The following is a 6,705-nucleotide window of genomic DNA, read 5'->3' on the forward strand; positions in this document are numbered from 1 at the left end:
GGTTAGTTCCTTTGGCTGAAATTTCTAGCGCTCCAGTCTGCATGGTTTTAAGTTTCAAACACTGTATCCACGCTCGCCCCTGGGAAACTGTAAATTTTCCTCAATATTCATTCTAAATTTACTGTGCCTTAATTGCAACATTTTATGAGATTAAAATTAATCAGATTCACTTTTACATTTTAGGCAAGAAAATGAGAAAGGCACACTTCTAATGTGCAAAATGAAACTTGAATCTTGCTGCGTTTCCCCCTCTTTGTTAAATTGCATATTTTATATGAGCATTCCCAAAGGAATAGCACAAAGAAAGACTCAGGAATAAGTAAATGAAAGATGAGATGGATATAAGTACTTCTCTCACCCCCGAGCAAGCCTTTCACATTGCACTCAATTTGTGGACTAAAAGCCTGAAAAATCCCCGAAAGCTTTATGAGCATCAATAATATTTGCAATGATGTAAGCCAGAGGCAATGATCTAAATTCTGCAGCCCCTAATTGAATAAAACACCCATCGAAGTCAACAGGAATTGCAGTCAATTAAGCTGTAAGTATTTCAGGTCCTCAGCATTTTACATGATGTTACTACACAGCATCTACGAGTTGTTTTATTTGCATAGGGCAATGTCTGACAGAGAGAAGCCTCTGTGAAAGCAGCCAGGGCTGGAACATCACACACAGTCCAGGAGTGTAGTTTCAATCATCAATCCCCACCAGGTTAAGGCAGGATGCCTGTTCGCTCAGCCAGGTGAAGATGTAAGGCTGCTTTGATTTGTAGGCCTTGAGCAGCAGGGGCAGTCATGTGAAAGGGGGGCTGGATTTGACTCGAATTTTAGATAAAATGGTTAGTAAAATCAAATCCTTATGAAATTTGATGTGTATGTCCATAGCCCATCAGAGTAATGTAATTTCTCTAAACAAGTTAACCCAAGCTACAGGCAGAGCTGTTAATTACTTATCAGTAAATAAACAGATGTTTGTGTGGCAGAGTCCTGGCATGTTACAGGGTAGTTCCCAGTGCCCTTTGCTGATTTACTTTACTGTTTTACCCTTACTCTGCTTTATCACCACGCATGAGAAACGAGAGCCACACGTGCTGCCCCTGAGGAATTGCAGGGGAACGAGGGTCTGCCTGCAGCACTGGCTCAGCAGATGGTTTAGGATCACTCCTGCTGCTGGGAAGGCAGGACTGTGGCTGCCAGAAACCGTTCCCATTGCGCTGTGTCATGAGCTTCACAAAAGCACATAATAATGCATGTAATGAGTCTCCAGAATCACGTTTGTGAGGCCTGGAGAATGTTTCTCTTTCCCAGTGTGAACTACTGAGTCATCCTGTTCATGTGAGACAGACTGTATTCTCTTCCCAAAGAGCTCCTTTGAATCACTATTACCACCAGATAACAGATGTTGCTCTCCAGGAAAGTTTTTCATACAAGCTCTTATAATCATGGGGATTATTTCAACTTGACCTTGTAACTACAATAGAAAAACAAGATGAACTGGGGGATCTCAGAGGGCTGTGTGCTCTTTGAATATTTAAGTAACTAAGCCCTGAACAACATGACTACTCAAAGCACTACAAAAAGAATAACAGAAACATCCATAGTCTGATAAGGTAAATATTGGTTATTCCCAGCTTACATAGGGGAAAAAACAAGCCCTGAAGTGTTTAATGGAATGGTCTGACATCATACAGCAAATATCCAACAGTTCAGGAATAAGTGATGAAATGTTTGAAAGTACCTAAGTCTCTTTGAAACTTATGGATGTGCAACAAAACCACAGTTAAGTAATTTGAAAACAGGACTAAGGATAAATTGGAAGCTTTTAGTAAAGTGTTTTAAAATGCCCATCTTCTGCCAACCACTTTGCTTTAAACCACAAGACATTTTCTCTCTAATTACTTGTTCAAAGTGAACCTTAATATGCACTTTCAGAGAGACACTGGAAGTGCTGTAATACATTCAAAATTTCAGTCTTTCCTAAATATGCATGCTGCTGGTCAAGCAACAGTAACTTTCCTTCTACATGCCTTTGTTGTGTTCCTGGATTGCAGCTTTGGATGATAAAGCATATTTTCACAACTCTTTTTTTTTTTTTCAAAATGGCAGTAACTAACAGTTTAAAATCAGACTTTTACATTGCAACTATTCCTGTGCCTTCTGGTGCCACTTTAACTAAGTTCATGCAACTCAGTTATTTTTTAATGCCTTGAATACACACACGTCATGATTTCGCATCAGAGTTTTGGAGTTACATCTCCAGATCCCAGAAGTAACCGAGATTTGCTTATTCACAGCATTGGACAGTCAGGCCCAGGTAATGCAATAACATCCTGGCTGAATTAGTAAACTTTTCATCTGATGGTCTCACCAATCACTACAGTCACAAACTAGAACTCACAGTATTCCTGTGAGATATATATCCAGAGAGATACTGTTCATTAAAAAAAGTACAAAACAGATGACCAAAAAGGTAATCTATGCCAGATCATGGAGAGATGACGTCTCTCAGATAAAATAACCTATCAGGTCTCGAGAGAATTGACCTCTAACAGCAACGGCCACAGTTCAGGCTGAGCTGCCCAGCGCAGTGATAGCACTAGTTCTGTCATCAGTAGTGGTTTGCTTTGTCATACACTATGTTTAGAAACTATTGTTCACTCGATGATTATTCACCTTCATTTATGTTTTGCATTCTGTTTCTCAAGGGATGAGGAGTTTGGGGCACTGAATGATTTTATACATTCTTGCACTTATCCAACATGTCTTAATCTTTCCAGGATAAGCACTGGAAACACTGGGTAAGTTTCTCTTTTGCCATCCTGATATGTCTTTCCATTCATGAGTATCTCCTTGGTTTTCCCACCCTGGTTTGAAGCCTGACTTTTTGTCAGTTTGTGCTGTTAATTCTTCTTCTTTTCTATGTATTTGAAAGTACAAGATAAAGAAACAACTGGAATTCACCACTCCAAAGTTTCCAGCAACAGATAGGGCATCAAAAGGGTCAAATTTCTGAACAGCACTCACACTGTATCATGGGCAAACACTGCACCTCAAGCTTTAATGTCTGTCTCCATCCACCCCATCCTCCCCAAATTACCACCCGGAACCCTGCACGCCAGAATCACCGAGATTGCTCCAGGAACCTGTCTCCTCCTGGCCTGCTCCCTGCAGCTCTCTGGTAGTTTCCTGCACCACCAAACCCAGCCTTGGAGCTCTCCTTCTCTGCTCCCTGCCCTTTGCCTCTGCATCACTCCTCAGAGCCACAGATACCTTGCCCTAATTGTTGCCAGTTGTACTGTGAACAATTCACAATGCAGACTCATTCCCTTCTCCCCTTTTCAGCTTCTCTCTCTCTCTCCCACTGTCTGAAAGTAAATGCTATTCTCTGCATAATACAATCATGGAGCATTTTCAAATTGGAAAGAGAGATGGTGAAGATAGACAGGAAAAAGGTGGACAGAAAGATAAAGACTGAGGCTTGTTACCCACCATATTTTCCAGAAAGCTTTACCTCTCAATCTCTCATGTGAAAACCTACTTTTCTAATTAACATACCTCATCTAGCTGTCATCATATTATTTTTCTGCTATAAGACAACACCTAAAATAATACAAAATTATCATTTTGTGGATTTGCTTCCCAGATTACTAAAAATGCTGGAATCATATGGAATGTTGATAAACATTAAATAATGATATATAGTTTCTTTGTGCTTACTTTTTTCCCCTTCACTGTCAAACATTTAACACTACTCCTATCTTAAACTGCTTAAAAGGAATATTCAGCACACAGATGTCAAAAACCAGTAACAATTTTTAGAAAGAGGAAACGGGTCTACTTTCTGAACAAACATATTTTCTCAACAGCCTGATGAAAAGATCATTTTCACCTCAGACTTTTAAAACTGTTGCTCTGAATACTCTTCTCTCTCATACACACACATCCAGACTCACTGCTGTGCTCCATTAATTAAATGCCCCACTGTATTTTTCTACTGGGGAAAAGTGTGAGTCAAAATTACACTCTGCATGTATTTGCAGTAAGCAGGAAATAGAGTGAAATAAATATGTGCTTTATTCTAATTATTATATGTTGTGCCCATCAGGACACGTAAGGTTGCCAGGATGAGAAGCACATGCGTAGGTGCACATATATTAAGCAGCAAATAGTAATTTTGATGAGACAGTTACTAATTTGAACTTTGATACTTTAGCAATTCCACAGAAAAGCAAATACAACAACTGCATCGATTGTCCCTTTCTCCCAGGAAGCCATCACAAAAACAGGGAACTGCAGCAACAAAGGTGCTTGGGACTTAGAATACTTCTGATGTGGGTTATTTAAAACAACAGCAACAAAGAAAGAAACCATCCCAAGCCAAACATTTCACTCATATCTGTCACAACCCAGATTACACCTAAATACTTCACAGAAACTTCAGAGATCATTGGGAACTTCTGAACAGATTTTTTTTTGCCTCCTTTCTTATGCATTATTTAGGGGCCCTCATGTGCAAAAGAACAAAATTTGGGCCTATTCAGAGAGGCAATTATCACCACCAGCTTACATTGCTGATCCCTGTTCCAGAAAAAATGTCTGCAGTCTGGAGGCTATATTTTCTCATTTTCCATGGGTGAGGAAAGAGCCTATGAGCCTGCAAGTGTCTATTCAACAGTCAAAATCTAAAAACAACACAAGTTCAACATCTTCAGCATCCTGTGGGACAGGACTGCACTCTGGATTTTCAGTTTCCAGTTGATGTGGCCTATTCCATACGTACAGTACAGAGAAGACTATGCAGAACTTCCCATTCGCCTGAGAGGCAACCACTGTTAATGCTCTGAAATCTGCATTACAACACTCTGTGGGTTTCTTGTTTTTAATTCTTCTGAAAATATTTTGGGGATGAGTGGACGTATATGGTGATTGTAGCGGAGAGAAAGGATGTGGGATTCATAGTTACAAATAGAATAAAATCCTGACCTGCTGTAGAGGCAGCACTACTGAGATTTCATTGTTCAAATTAGGTAAAACCTCTCTGCTATTACCAATTTCAAGGTCAGCTACACGAATAAAAACAACAACAACAAGAACAAAAAAGTAATGATGTTCAGTGTTTTGAATAAATCCAGACAGGACTGTTAATAAAATAGAAAAGAAAAATCCTCACTTACCTCAATAGTTGTAAGCTGTTATTTCATACTCTGTAAACTTTCCCTCCCTACTAACTAAACAAAAGTTCTGCAATCCTGATGCTAGAATAGCTCTCAAACACATACTGCAGAATACCAAAAAAGAGAAAGCCTATGTTGTCCTTACTAGCAGGCATCTCTCCAGGGATGATTGGTCATTACCCTGGCAACCCTCACAAATGGCAAATGACGTAAAGAGAGTGGGGAAAAAAAGCCACTGAGAGCAGAAAGCACTATATGCATTATAGATAGTTCTGGGAATCCATGCTCATATATGCATTAAATGGCTTCAGAGGAGCACAGGGATCTTCCATTTTGCAGAGCTGCCTGCTGAGGTGAATAAGAAACTTTCTCATTTTTTTCTGAATCAAAGCATTGGGAGCATCTCTAAGTCTTTAATTGAAGCAAATTAGGGTTTGATTATTTTGATTATTTGAAAATTCAGACACTGGTTTTATTCTCTTTTCTTTTCATTTTTTTTTCAGTTGTTAAAATTTCCCATTAAAATAGCTCACAGTCGTATTCAGACAAGTGGATGTATTTTTCATTTCCTTTTCACTTCCTTTATTGTTACGTAAAGTTATTTATTATTATAGTTATTCACATTATCTCCCGCACCCTCATTTTTCCCCTAACAATGTATTTGTACAAATTGTACAAGAGTTCTTGTGTTAATGACATTAAACACATCAGCAGTTGTATTTAGTGTTGCTGATAACTATGCCTAAAGGAGATGTGATTCTAGACAAACATCAGAGAACAAATTAAATGGCATTTTGCTATTTTTGCACAGCACGATCACAATGAATTTGACCACACTACGATCTGCCTGTCACAGAGAGAGATAAACTTGGGTGTGGTTAATTCTTCCACGATTAGATGGAAAAAAATCATAAGTAAGATGAAAAGGAAATCTGCTTTGTGATTCTTTAGCATCTGCACCACTCTATTAATAAGTAAAGCTGAAGGAATTCTGTGTATGAAACCTAGAAAAGCATCTGCCACCCCTGCTTGCACATGTTACCAATTACAATTCAGGATCAGGCTCCTTTTACTCGCCCTTCTTTAGACCTCAGGGTTTCTGGATTCCTAAATGCACAAAAAAAAACAGCTTTCAAAGAGCATTCTGGAAAGCATTATCACTCAGATCATTTTAATAACCTAAAGGGAAGGGCACAATTCTCTGAAATAAGAACTGAAGAAGGAAGTGAATCGAGGTGGCTGCTCTAACCACTTAGCTATTATGTAAAAGTTGGATGGGAATGGCTCTACCATGACAACTGAGTTTCCTGTAGAATTGATGAAAACACATTACATGTATTTGAACTCTGCCCCACTTCAAATCTGAAATGAAATAGAAGCAACCAGCAGCTGCAAATAGGATATTTCTATACCTAGCTGCCTAAATTCAATTACTTACAATTCAGATGCATTCAAATTTAGGTGAAGAAGATCCTTGAAGAAGAGGACAGACAGGCTTGAGAGGCCTAGCTTGTTCATACAAGAATAAAGGC

The 6,705-nt window shown here is 39.0% G+C and overlaps 1 protein-coding gene across 1 annotated transcript in view; it reads right to left on the bottom strand.

The window, feature by feature from the left end:
• The window catches only part of GNB4 (G protein subunit beta 4), a 60,725-nt gene extending 55,447 nt beyond the window's left edge, over positions 1–5,278 (bottom strand). Inside the window, exon 1 of the mRNA XM_027893771.1 lies at positions 5,174–5,278. The gene's annotated coding sequence lies outside the window, so the exon portion shown is untranslated. The remainder of the gene's footprint in view (positions 1–5,173) is intronic.
• Between the last annotated feature and the right edge of the window lie 1,427 nt (positions 5,279–6,705).

The sequence above is a fragment of the Empidonax traillii genome, unplaced genomic scaffold, assembly GCF_003031625.1.
Source record: "Empidonax traillii isolate 1590-97213 ecotype Southwest subspecies unplaced genomic scaffold, ASM303162v1 scaffold405:size801240, whole genome shotgun sequence".
Classification (NCBI taxonomy): Eukaryota; Metazoa; Chordata; class Aves; order Passeriformes; family Tyrannidae; genus Empidonax; species Empidonax traillii.